Genomic DNA, 13494 nt, shown 5'->3' with positions numbered 1-13494 from the left:
ACATGTGGGTTCTGCCAAGAACTCTCTCCACTCTCCACCCAAAGCTAGCAGGGCTGGGCTTGGAGTTGCAGCAGCTCAGCTGAGGGTTGGGTGTGAGATGCCTCTCCCCTCTGGCAGCCACCTCCCCATTTCTCAGAGGGGTCTCATAATGGGCTCTTCACTTTGGGGAGAACACTCAGCAATAAGATAGTCACTCGCTCCAAACATCATCAGGGGAAGGGTTAGGGGGATTTTGAGGCTTTGTGAGTGGAAGCCTCAGGGAGACAAACCTCAGCTCTGTAGGAGAAAGAAGGTCCTCACTATTTTGAGCCTTGGGCTGCCTCAAAAGGTAGTGAGCCTCATGTCACTGGAGGTATGTAAGCAGAGGCTGCCTTAGCACTCAGAGGAAATGCTAGCATGGCATGAATGGATGGAACTAGAGGAGTTTGAAAGTGTTGCCCTACATTGAGATGGTTTTGGTTAAAGCTTGACAGAGTTTTTCACCCATGGGAATCCTTCTGAATGCAGTGCTGCTCCCTGGGGTCTCAACAGTTAGACTGAAAAATGGAAGGAGCTTAAGGTGGCAGCCAGGGATGAGGGTGCCTGAGCATGACCAAGGGCACTGAGGCCATGGAAGGTGGCCAGAGGTCATCAAAGGAAGGGGGAGACTCCAGACCCCTGGTAACCAGATTGTCCTGTGTCCCACCCCCACACCCACACAGCTTCTCGCCCTGCAGGGGCTGGCCCAACTCAGGAAGCCTCTCCGTGCCCCCTCCCAGCTCCCTGTCTTTTGAGGAGCAAGGACGTCTGTACCCCCAGCCCTGCCCTCAAGCACTGCTGGTACCCCAACAGAAGCTGGTGTACCAGGCAGGGCAGGGCTACAGGCCTGCACGAAGATGTCACCCCACCGCCACAGACCCTGCCGTCCTGCCAAGGGTCAGTATGAGACCAGGCCCGGGCAAGCCTCCCAAATGCTGACTCCTGGGGTCCTGCCAGGCACCAAGTAGGTCCTTGACCAAATCTGGTCTGGAGGGGAGAGAAGCAGTAGGAACAGACCCCCCTCCTCACTGTATCACCACAGACTCACCCACATCACAGACATGGGCTCCCTGTCTCCCTCCCTCCCCTCCTCTCACTATGAGAACACACCTGGGGAAGAAGCCTCTTTCCTTAGCCCTTAGCTATCCAGGAGGGCTTCCTGGAGGAGGAGTGAATCCACAGCAGGTTCTCAGGGAAAGGTGGGAGCTTATATGGGACAGCAGGGCTTGGTGGAAAAGTAACAAGATGGAGCCAAGCGGGAAGTGAGGGTGAGATGGAGATATCTCTGGCTGGCAAGGGCATGGGCTCTGGATTTGAAACCCAGGTTCTGTAACTGTTTGGCTTTGTGACACACTTAGGCGACACGCTTCCTCTGGATCTCAGGTTTCCCATCTATATAATGGGGATGACACAGGCACCAAACTCACGGTGTTGAAAGGATTAAATGACATGTTGCACTGGGCCTGGTACATAGATAGTACATGATGATGAAAATCTACTCCAGAGGGTGTAACTATAAATAAACAGATGGCATTCACCAGTATTCAGACTTCAGTTAATACAAAGAACTTTCCTAAGAAGCAGAGCACCTCTGCCTGGAACAGGCTCCTGCATGAGGTGATGAGCCCCCTGTCTCTGGAAGCATTCAAGCACCAGGGCTCTGTGGAAGGATGCCTGGGCAGGGAGGAGTGTGTGTGGAAATGGCCAGCAGGGGTCAGCAACACAGCAGGACAGAAGGGAGGTGTGGCCAGTCAATTCCCCTACCCCCCAGCTCGGGGGACAGTAGTGACAACTGGATCAGGCTGCCTTGCTTCCTGGCAGACAGGATCCACAGGACCTGGCCCAGGCTGTGGCGTGTACTGCAGGGTCAGACCAGAGTCCTGACAGCCAGCAGGCTGGGCTGGGGTGATGGGAAAGGCGAGCTCTGAGACTTCCAGGGAGGAGCCCTGCAACTGAGGGGGTCTGGGCCGACTGGGGAGGTCAGGACAGGGTGCTGGCACCTCAGGATCTGAAGCTCTAGTACAGGCCTTCAGAAGGGTCACTAGGGTGGCCAGAGCTGGGGCCTGCTCATCAAGCCGTCTGTACCCGAGGCTCCTTAGCACTCCGTCTGAGGGGCAAGGCCTTCTTCCCTTCTGATCTCCACAGCAGGGCCTGACAGGGTCCATCACACCCCACCCTCAGTGCTCAGCCCTCCCTCAGCTCCACTGGGGGCCTCCCAGAGCCAGGAGACAGAGGGCAGGGCCAGGGACTCAGCCATGTCTCCAGGCCTTGTCCCAGCTGGTACAGCCAGAGATCCCTACAGATGGTGCTGCTTGGGGCGCCTGGGTGGCTCGGTCGGTTAAGTGTCCGAATTCTGGATTTCGGCTCAGGTCATGATCTCCGGGTCGTGAGATGGAGCCCTGGCTCACGCTCAGCGGGGAGTCTGCTTGGCATTCTCTCTCTTCCTCTCCCTCCACCCCTCCTCCCCAAAATAAATAAATAAACAAATAAATAAATAAATCTTAAAAAAAAAAAAAGATGGCACTTCTCCCTCTTTCTCACTCCAGGACTGAAGAGTGGGGTCTGTGATAAGGCTGCTCTGGGAGAAAAGGGGTAGAGTAGGGTGAGGGGTGGGCAAGAGGGGGAGAGCCTGATAGGTCCCCTGCAGCCTGCCCTGGTGCATAAAGCACCCTCCCCCATCCTGGTTGGCTGTTGGGGGCACCCACCTGGGCAGAGGGAGCGTGAGGGGTTCATTCCTTAGCTTGCCAGCTGAGGCCTCCCACTCAGGGAGAGAAGCTGCAGCCCCTGTCTGAGGCCAGGAGAGCTAGGTCCAGCTAAGAGCTGACATTGCATAATAGCTGTCAGCTAGACTCGGATGTGGCTGGGGTCCTCTGCCCAGTCCTAGCCCCACAGGAGGGGGTGCAGGTCACTCCTGGCTCCCAGAGGGCCCCCCACCTCCCTCTGGGGAGGGTATGCCAGGGCAGGAGGGAAAGGGACAGGCTGAGTGCAGGAGTGGAGAGTGGATTTTCCCTGGCTGGGGGTCCGTTTCAGAGCCAGAGGAAGCTGCTGATCTCCACCCCACCCCCCAAACGCTCTGGCAAGTGATGGAGAAAGTGACTTGACCAATGGCGGAGTCCAGGAGGGAGCCTGAGGCAGCAGGGTGGCTCCAGGGAACACAGGGAAGCTTCCCTGACAAAACCAAACCAAAGCCAAAACAAGTAAAACTTCTCCTAAGAGGAGGAGGTCTGAAATTCCACCATTAAAGATTCATTCTTTTAGCTTAACACTTTGCCCTTTTTAAAAATGCAAACCGACCAAAGCCTCACCTACAAGTAGGTTTGTCAAAGTAAAGAAAAGAGAGAATGCATAGCATTCCCTGTGAAGAAATATCGTGAGGAGGCCAACGGAGAGAGCAGCAATGGTGGCAGCTTTCCCAGGATTTACTTCGCCTGCTACAGTTTTGGCTAAGGGCCAGCTCTAAAGACACCTGCAGGAGAAGGAAGCTGAGTCTCCCGGTGCTGTTCCTGTGTTCAGGGAGTGAAACTGGACAGAACAGACTCATACCCCTCCAACCAAAGACACCATTCACACATGCACACGCCCCCACGTACGTGGGAACATGTGTACCTGGGCACATCTGAGAAACTCCACGTGCAAACATGCCCCACCCCCCATCACTGCTCCTACCCTCCGGGTCCTGTGCCTGACCGGAAATCCAGGAAACAAGACCACTCTGGGCCCAGAACCCCCCGTTGGGGGAGGGGAGGGGCGGGGTCTCCACTGTTCCCTCCCAACACCTCTCCAGGGTGGTTGCCTGGAGCTGCATCCCCACCAGGAGTTGCTTTCTGGTTTAGGGTCAAAGCTTGCAGCCAGTGAATATTTATGGAGGGTTTACAGGAAGCTGCTAAAGTACCCTTGCAACATCTGAGAGGTGCAGCGATTAACCCATTTGAGGAACCCATTATCGAGGATGAGTTTTTGAGTTTTTCACGGTCTCAGGAGCCTCAGACCTATCACGGCACCCCTCCCACCCCAGAGCTCAGCCGGGTGCCCCTGCATGGACCCTCCCGCATCACAGCTATTTCTTTGTGGGCTTCAGCAGGGCAAGGGGGGGTCCACTTTGATGCACTGGGCCAATATACTGGACTCCTCTTCCTTTCCTTCTTCTTTGTTTTTTAATTGTGGTAAAATACCCTCCCCTTCTTTTGAAGTAAGTTTAATTTTTACATGACACAGGGGTATCATTTTTAAAATCAAATAGTGTTTCACGGCTGGTACATAGCAGATGTCCCATAGGTGGATGAATGAACGAACGAATGAATGAATGAAAGAGGAGCCCCTCCTGATGTCTCTCCAGCTCCTCACAACGGGGTCCCCCAGTGAGGAGTGGCAGGGAATATTCACATCGTGCTTCACAGGGAAGAAAACTGAGGCCAGGAGCTGCATTGAGTGTTGTTGGATAAAATGCAGCAGCCCAGGGACTTGCCTGAGGTCACCTGCAGTTTGGGTCTAGACCCAGCCCCACCCCTGCTCCGCAGCCAGGGCTGCCTTCCCGGCATTGCCCTAGGGCCACTGTGGCTGGCCCAGCCGGGGAAGGTGAACTGGCTTCTCACATTGCAGGCCTAATTTTATCTGCTTCTTCAGAAGGGCTGGACAGGGTGCCAGAGGATGCACCAGTCCTTCAGCCCCAGAACTTGGGGGCCAGGCTTCTAACCCAGTCTTCCCTAGGGGGGCAGGCGGTGGGTGGCCAGCTGGACTGAAAAAGAGGTGAGAGAGAACGCCTCTGGGGTCCTGTGGGATCCATCTGGCCAGGTCCTCACTGCATCTCACCTGGATCATTGCTGTACCTCCACAATCTCAGCACCTCTCAGGGGCTCAAGGAGAAGTGCACTGAGTCGGGAGCCAGTGCCTCAGTCCCCTCATCCCAGAAATGGGAATAATAATGGTGCTTCCATCTCAGCGTGACTGGAGGGTTAACTAAGTTGAGAGGATTCATGTCTAGAACAGTGCCTGGCACATAACAAGGGCTCCATATGTACCTGCTGATGTTGCCGTTCCAAACCTCGTGATTTGAGCCCCTTCTCTCACCCCCAGGCCGCAAGCCTCCCCCGGAGCTCCCAGGTACTCCCAGCCCCTCACTGTCTGCACCAGCCTCCAGGGCCTTCTCCTGGGGCAGAGACGGGGGCTCGAGGAGTGGCCCTGCCCAGAGAACAAAATCCCTGACCACCAACGTCCCAGGGCCCTGCCTGCGTGGGGACGTGGGGACGGCTGCCAGGGGACGGGGTGGGGGCAGACCAAGGACGCATGGCCGCTCCAGCCCTGCTGGCCCAAGTCAGCAGAAACCAGGGCCGGCGGTAATGGGCTGGCGGCCCCCAGCTGCAACCAACTTCATTTGCTGTCACAATTAAATGATCGCTCCAGTTTGCTCACGCTCACTTATTCAATTACCTTCTTGGCCCTGAAGGACTCACAGAGAAACAGCCATAAATAACCCGCATCAGCTGCCCCCCAGGCTGTCATCCCTGCGCATCACTCACTGGCCCAGGCCGGACTTGCCTGTGAGCTCGGGACCATCGCCGTGCGCGTCCCTCTCCCCTCAGGTCAATCCTCCTCAGCTCCCACCACCCACATCTGAAAGCCGATCTCTGGCCCAGCTGGCTCCCCTCTAGCTGCCCAGCCGTGTATTTCTGGGGGGCCGCTTCCTCCGGCAGGCCTCTGGTTCCTCATCTGTGAGATGACAGAACATTCTGTGTAAGTTGTGAAGTGCTGCCCTTCTAAGAAGCTGTGGTCCTGGCTTCACGCTCAGAATGTGGGCAGTCAAAGGTGAGACAAGGTGTCTTCTCTACCTGCTTGCACCCCCACCTCCACTCCGGGCACCTCCACTCCAGGCTTCCAGAAATGCCCTGCCCTTCTAGCCTGCATGCCTTTGTGGATGCTATTCCCCTTGTTGTTCCCTTCATTCACTCTCAGCCTGGGGACTCTAGGCACCCTTTAAGGCCCGGCTTGGACGCCACCTCCCCTGGGAGGCCTGGAGTCTGCCCCCCACGGCACGCATATTAACGTCTCCCTCCTTAGGCTCCCACAGCACACTGTGTGCCTCTGTGGTACCTTCAGGTTCTGCCTTTGGGACAGTCCCAGGATCAAATATTCTGGGGCCACTGTCCTCTTAACCACATCAGGGCATGAATCTCAATTCAGGGTTGGGAAGGGTAGCCACCGCGGTGCCCCTCCCTGACAGTCCCGTCCGAGCGAGGCCTTGCCAGCCAATCAGAATCACACTAATAGCCAGTATCTTGGAGGCCTGGGGTCACACACTGCGCTAAATGGTTTTCAGTGGCATTGTCATTACATTACATTCACCCTAAGAAAATCATCCTGGCTTTACAGATGAGGAAACTGAGGCTCGGTAAGGTTAAGATGCTGGTCCAAAGTCACATCACCCGGAAACAGCAGGGTGGGGACTCAAACCCGGTGCGTCCACACCCACAGGCCAGGCTCTGTGCCCGCCCTCTCCCCGGTGTGGTGGGGGTGGGGGTGAAAAGAGCTAGCAGTCTCAGGACTTGGGTTCAAGTGTGGCTCTTCCACTGGCCTCCGTGCGCCTCCGGGCATCCCTCCCTCTGCGGCTTCTCTGTCTCCCCCCTGCTGTAAAATGAAAAGACTGTAACAGGTAGCCTCTGAGGGGCCCTCCAGCTCTGATGTGCTGGGATTCTGTTTCTTCTGTAAAGCACTGCTCTGAGCAGCAGAACCAACAAAGCTGGCGGGGGTGCTCATCTTCTGGGGAATGCTCTGGAACAGGGCCCTACCAGTGCCCCTCCCCGTGGGCCCGGAAGGCAGGCGGCAGCCTGTTTTCTCAAGGAGGGCAGCTCCTGAGTCTAGCAGTGGTGGCAAAGTTCTCTGGGCATTCGCGGGCAGGGCAGGGTCCTTCCTCCAGTGGCCTTTGCTGTGGCCGCTAAAGGTTACCATGAACGTGTGAGGGCAGAAGAGCCAAGCACTGAGGTACTGACAGCGCTAACTGGGCTCTCGGTGCCACATGTCGGCTGCTTCTCCCGAGAGCTGCCTGGGGAAGGCGCCCTGTGTGTGCCTCGGCCAGATGTGAGCTGGGGGACACGGCCAGCAAGCCTGCACCGCAGGGACAACCAGCCCCGGGCCGAGGTCCCCTGCTGGGTCCACACGCGCGCACGGTAGAGCCAACACCTCCCTGCTGCCGCCTCCCCTGCCCAGGGCTGGCCTGTGGGCTTGACTGCGCAGGTGGAGAGATCACCCTGCGCTTTCCCCCTTGGCGTGGGGCTGCGTCCTTGCATCAGTGTGTGTCTGTGGGGCGGCCCGGCGACTAAAATAGTCGTTAGGAACGGGGACCCTCGGTTCAAATCCCAGCTCTGCCACTGAATAGCTGTGTGACCTGAAGCCTCTCTGAGCCTCCGTTTCTCAAGCTGTAAAAGGAGAGTAATAAAGGCCCCTCCCTCGCAGGGCTCTTGTGAGAATCAGATGAGGTAGAGAGAGAGAGTGTGTGTGTGTGTGTGTGTAAAGAACGGGGACCACCAACTATGTGAATGTTAGCTGCCCCTGTGGAATGATAACCCTGCGGGTGGCTGTGGGGGTGCCCCCACGACACTGAGCCAACGCCCAGACCCCCCAGCACCTGGCTGGCATCTTGGGGGCTCCTGACGCCCCTCCCAGGGCTGGTTGAGGACACTCCCACAGCTTCCTAGTCAAGGGAGTCCATCGGACCTACAGAGGGTGTCCTGCCTGCCCACCTATGTACAGTCTCCTCAGCTTCCGGGCCTCCAGGAAGCAGGAGGACGTCAGTAAGGGGGAAGTGGCCTGCTCCCCTCCGCCCCAAGGGGTCTTTGCGCATCAGCCATTTGGGAGTCCAACACAGATCCAGGCGGGCTCTGGGACGGGCTCCAATGCCCAGGCTAGAAGTTCCCAGGTGGGGCCAGGAGCTGGGCGCCAGGTTGGGCCGGCATGCACGCAATCCTCAGCGAGTGGCCAGACACCAGCCTTCAGCCCTCCTCCGACTGCGAGAGGCTGGACGGTGACCTCGCTCTGTGTGCGCTCTATCCTGGGCTTTCCAGGCAATGGGGTGGCAGCTGATGTAGGAGGGCCCAGGTCACCACCATCTGGGGAGGCTCTGGATGACTGGGGCCAGGTGAGATCAATGTGTCAACCATGAAGGAAGCCACGGGGCTCCATCCCTGCCACCTTGCTCTGGGATTCCCTTCGAGGCTTCCAGGGCCTGGTGAGGTCCCCCGGTGCCCAAGTCTCTGGGCAGAATCTCATAGCCCTGCCCTCCCCAGAGCACCCATTCCCAAAAGCCCACTAATGAGGACATACTTGTTCAGCCCAATGTGCTCTACCACCTCGAGGTGCTCACACACCCACACATGGCCCGAACACAGCGGAGTGAGAACAGGAAGTACCAGCAGAAACAGAAAAGGTGGCAAGAGAATGTGAGAGAAAAAAGAAAAACCAGAGACAGAAAAAGCCAGGACAGCACAGGAAATAACCCACTGGCGGGAAAAGGAAGAAGAAAGAAGACTGTGGAGAGAATCGAAAGATTGAGGTGCTTCCCCTCTGAGCCTCAACGTGCCGGCCTGTAAAATGGGGCTCCTCACACAGAGTGGACGTGGGGAAGGGCCGTGGAGGGGGCTGTGGGCACACTGGGCTTGGAGGGCCCCACATGGCCAGGCAGCTGAAGAGCGGGAGGGAGGGGAGGGCAGCATGCCAAGCTGGGGTGCAGCAAGAGGGGCCCAACATGGGGCAGTAGGGGCTTCTGCGGGAGCCCGGGTGGGTCAGCAGAGGCCATGGCAGCCGCGATGTTTATGCCAGGAGAAGGGGATGATGACATGTCCTGGAACATGTTGTTGTTGTCTCTAGAGTGGGAAAACTGGGTCATAGGGGCAGTAGAGGGGGAGGCAGAGGGGGAGGGTGTCACAGGCCACAGTGACCAGGCAGGGCCTCCACACCAGAGGCCAGGAAGAGAAAAGGACCCCCTGAAACCAGCTCATGACCCCACACACACCCAGCTGTGAAAGCCAGGGCCTCAAGAGGCTGGAAAGGGGAGTCATAGACCCAGAATGAGTTCATACGTTTATTCCTTCATTCATTCACCAAACGGGTACCAGGAGGCTGGCGCTATGCTACATGCTGGGGACCCAGTGTTAAACACAATGATCCAGGTCACTGCCCTCATGGAAGGAAACCACGCAGGGAGCAAATAATCACACAAGGAAAAGTGCAACTATATCTGGATCAGTGCTTCTAAAGAAAGGTCTTGGGTAGCAGACCATGTCAGAGAGGTTAGGGAGGGCCTCTTGGAGGAGGTGACACTTGAGTTAGGATTTGAAGTGTGAAGAGGAGTTAGCCAGGCAGAGAGGTGAGGGAAGGGCATCCTAGGTAGAAGGGACAGCAGGTGCAAAGGCCCTGCACAAGGTATGGCTAGACCACAGAAGGTGAGGGGGCACCCCCAGAGATAGGGCTGGGAAGGTGGGCAGGGCTGGGCTCCAGGGAGGGCTTTGGACTTTATTCTAAGGTCAGGGAGCCATTGAAGAGTATTAAGCAGGTAAGTGACATGACCTGAATTATCTCAAAGCATCACTCTGGGGAGGATGGATTATAGGAGCAGGGGTATGGTGAGAAGGGAGGACACCATGAGGAGCCACTGAAGCCATCCATGTGGGAGATGGCAGGGTGGTGGGCCAGGGTGGTGGAGATGGAGAAAAGGAGTCCAGTTTGGGATTTGAACTTCACAGGATGTGGTGATGGGTAAAATGCCAGGGAATGCAGTAATGAAGGAGGGTGGGGGGTCCAAGAAGGTCAGTTGGGTGGGGAGGGCTGAAGGGGGAGCACCCCTTTGCCTTGAGCCAGCAGGGTGACCCCCAAATAGGCAGCTGTGTGCTTATGAGCCCCAGGCATTTTCTGCCTCCAAATGGTGGCATCCAAGAGCTGGCCTGAAATGCTGTGTCCACAGACAAGCCTCATGGGTCAGGGCTGATTTCCTGGAGGAGAGGCAGGATCAGGCCCAGAGTGTGGGCAGGGAGTTGTCATGGGGCAGAGGGGGTCCCAGACATAGCTGTAGAAGAAGGCTTAGCTTCAGGTATCTTGCAGGTAAAGCTGAGCTTTGGCAAAATGACCATGAAGAGAACTTGGCCACAGTAGGGAAACAAATAAAGTGGCTCATGTGATTGCATCATGGAAAGCACCAGATCACTGGCTCTGTGACCACAGAGCCCTACGCATTTTGTTTACTGCCCTGTGTCTCAGATCACATAGTAGGGGCTCAAAAATGATGTTAAATAAATGGATGCATGGGAAGTCAATATGGAACTTTGCTCTTTACAACAACAACAAAACAAAACCAGAAAGCAAGTACTGGAATGTGGTCCCACCCTCCTGAGGCCCTGGGTTCAGCCACCAAATGGCTCAGGTGCGGCTCAGCCCTGTGTTGATTCAAGGTTTCCCAGAACGGGGCTTTGAGTCCAGCAGGTGGGGATGGGAAGGTGGGGGAGGGCTGGGGGCAAAGGAGGTCACACCCTCTCTTCCAGGGCTAGGTAACCGGAGCCCAGCACATAGGCAGCCAGCGTGAGAGACCAAGTACACAGGAGGCTCGCAGAGCAGCCTGACCATCTGCCTGCCCCAGTGAAATGTGATCCGCTGCTCTGGGGAGCCAGCAGAGGCGTGGGATCCTCAGCCCATTAAACCCAGCCTCAGGGTGCCCAGGAATCCCTGGCATGCCTGCAGGCCTCTGCCCTGTCTGGGTGCGGGGAGGACTCAGGGTGGGGACGGGAAAGGAGGCTGGCCACGGGAAGGGCAGCTGCCAGCAGCCCCCAAACCTGCCGTGGCCTCCCCGGGACACTGTTCTCTGCCTCTAACACATCTGTCTGGCAGCTGGTGATACGCCAGGCCCCAGAGTGGACGCAGAGCACACTGCACAGACAGTGATGGGGGGACCTCTGGGACAAGGGCCAGGAGACCTACGTTCCAGTCCTGTCTCACCTCCCATTTTGGCCCCTATCAAAGCCTGGGGCTCATCTGCATGCATGAGCAGTGAGGGCGGACAGGCTGTCGGTGTGGAATAAAGTTCTCCACAGACACGTGGAAACGGGGGTTGAGGGGATGGAAAAGCCATCATGGCTCAGTGCTGCAGCAGTAAATCTGGGGGAGCCCTGTTAGAACTAGGAGACAGGTGAGGGCACCCTGAGGGAGGCAAGGACCTGGGGGAGGTGGCCCAGAGTCAGAGAGAGGCTGGACCAGACCAAGGAGCCTGGGCAGAGCCTGTGGCCAGATAGGAGGCTGAGGCCCATGGCTGCTGCTGAGCCTCAGGGGCCAAGTGCCCACACTCAGAGAAGCCTGGGAAGGGGCAGGCTGGGGCCCCAGGCTAGCAGGGCACCCAGGGCCTAAGGGAACTACAGCCAGAAGTCTGGAGTAGCTTGAGTTGCCTGAAAGGCAGACTTCAGACCTAATACTTGGTCCAGAGTCGCTGAGACCCGAAGCCTGTCCCTTGACAAGCCTCTGTCCTTTGCCCACACCCCATCTCTCCCCCTCTACATGTCACCAGACCTTGTCGAGCCTGTCTCCTCAACATCTCAGGAACTCACCCACTCCCTCCCACCCCACTGCCTCTTCTCCCCACCAGGCTGGGCTCACCTGGAGGACAGCACCCAGCACCTTCCTAACCTGCCTGCCCATCTTTGATCCACTCCTCCCTGATCCACTCTCCTCAAAGCAGAGTGGATGTGCTCAAAATGCCAACCTGGGCCTGGCCCTTCCTGATATAAAGCCCTTCAGTTTCTTCTGAGAAGCCAAGGTTGGAGACCTGTGAGGACTGCCTCCCCTACCCCAGCCTCATCTGTCATCACTCCCCACCTCCTGCATGCTCGGGGCTCTGAATGCCTCTACCTCCCTGACCACCCGCTTCCCTGCTGCCTCTGGGCCTTTGCACGTGCTCTTCCCTTAGTTAACATGCTCTTCCCACCACCCTCTCCCCACCCTAACCTGGATGACCCTGTTTGTCCTTCAGTTCTCTGATGGCTGTTTCCTCTAGGATGCCTTCCCTGCTCCCCCCCAGGCTGGGCAAGGGGTATCCCTTAAGCTCCATGTTCGCCCACCAAATACACGGGGATTGCCCTTCAACTTGCTGAACACCCCTTCCTCCACCCCCACTGTAATGCCCTGACAACAGTCACTGGTCTGGCAGGTTCCTGGGTCAGCCCTGCTGAGCAAGGAGCAAGTCCAGAACACACAAGGGCCTCAAAAACGACTGGACTGTCTTCAAGCTGATTGAGCGCTGATTGGCTGACTGGCTGACTGGCTGACTGGCTTCCTGCATGACTTTCTCTCTCTCTGGGCGGCCACGGCTTGGGGCAAACTGGCAGTAAAGTTGTGGGGGAACAGGGTGGGGGAAGGGAGAACAAGACCCCCTAGCCTAGCCTTACCTCAAGGCATCAAAAACCCATCAGGGGCCTGACATCCCTCTGTGCAGCGGAGCAGACCGCTTCTCCCCCTCAGACCTCCCCTCCTCTGCCTCCTCTTCACTCCCCCTCCCTCCTCGGCCCTCAGGCCCTGCTCACATCAGCCACACACCAGCTGACAGCTGGACGCGCCAGCCCCTGCCAGCCCTGCCCGAGGGTCAGGTGACCTCCGTTCCCCAGGCCCGCCGGGCAGACCTCTCCACGGGCGCTGTCGTGGACAGTGAGTCCACAGGGCTGGGACACCGGGAAGGGCCTGCAGTCGGCAGGCACTGAAAGAGGAGTCTACGTTCCCCTGGACCTCCCCTTCCACACGCTCCCTGCTGTCCCTCCAGGAAGGAGCCCCTGGTGAGTGCCGCCTCGGGGGACAGGGCCTGGAGGGTCCATCCAGGACGGGACGACCCCCACCCCCAACAAGGGGTCCACCTGAGGAGGGGCCAGTCTGTCTGGGTGTGTATCTGTACATGTGTGTGCACCTGTGTGTACGGGGTGCTGGGGGTCGGCTCAGGGACATAGAAATTCTGTCGTTCGCTCGTCTCCCATCTCTGCCCCCTGCCCCTAGAGTAATTCCAACCCTTCCTAGGGTGTCTGGGAGTCTCTAACCTCGGCTCCTGCATGGAGGCAGGGCGGTTTTGGGGGAGCAGGGACGGCAGAGGAAGCTGTGTGGCAGGTGCAGGGGTTGGAGCCAATGATTCCCACTGTTTAACCCTTCACAGAGGCAGCTGCCCCAGGAGATGTGGGCAGCAAGCCCTGGGCTCCAGGAACGGTGTGTCCTGTCCCAGCAGTCTCACCCTTCCGGCGGTGGGGGGGGGTGGCTAGGCTGGGATGATGTCAGGGCCTGTGGGCACCAGCCCGTGGCCTGGGTATGGGGCGCCCCCACGGACTGCTGGTAGACCACGGGCACTATCAAGGGCCCCTGCCCTGGGCAGCAGCAGAGTTTGGGGGGCCCCCTCTCCATGGGCTCTTCTTGACCCTCAGTAAACCTGAGAGCCGAACCTGTCTGAGCCTGGCATGGTCCTCAGGACCTCTG

Source organism: Mirounga leonina, unplaced genomic scaffold (assembly GCF_011800145.1).
Source record: "Mirounga leonina isolate KUSES-001 unplaced genomic scaffold, KU_Mleo_1.0 Mir_53, whole genome shotgun sequence".
In the NCBI taxonomy this organism is placed as follows: Eukaryota; Metazoa; Chordata; class Mammalia; order Carnivora; family Phocidae; genus Mirounga; species Mirounga leonina.
The sequence above is the reverse complement of the archived record's forward strand: the minus strand, read 5'-3'. Positions refer to the sequence as shown.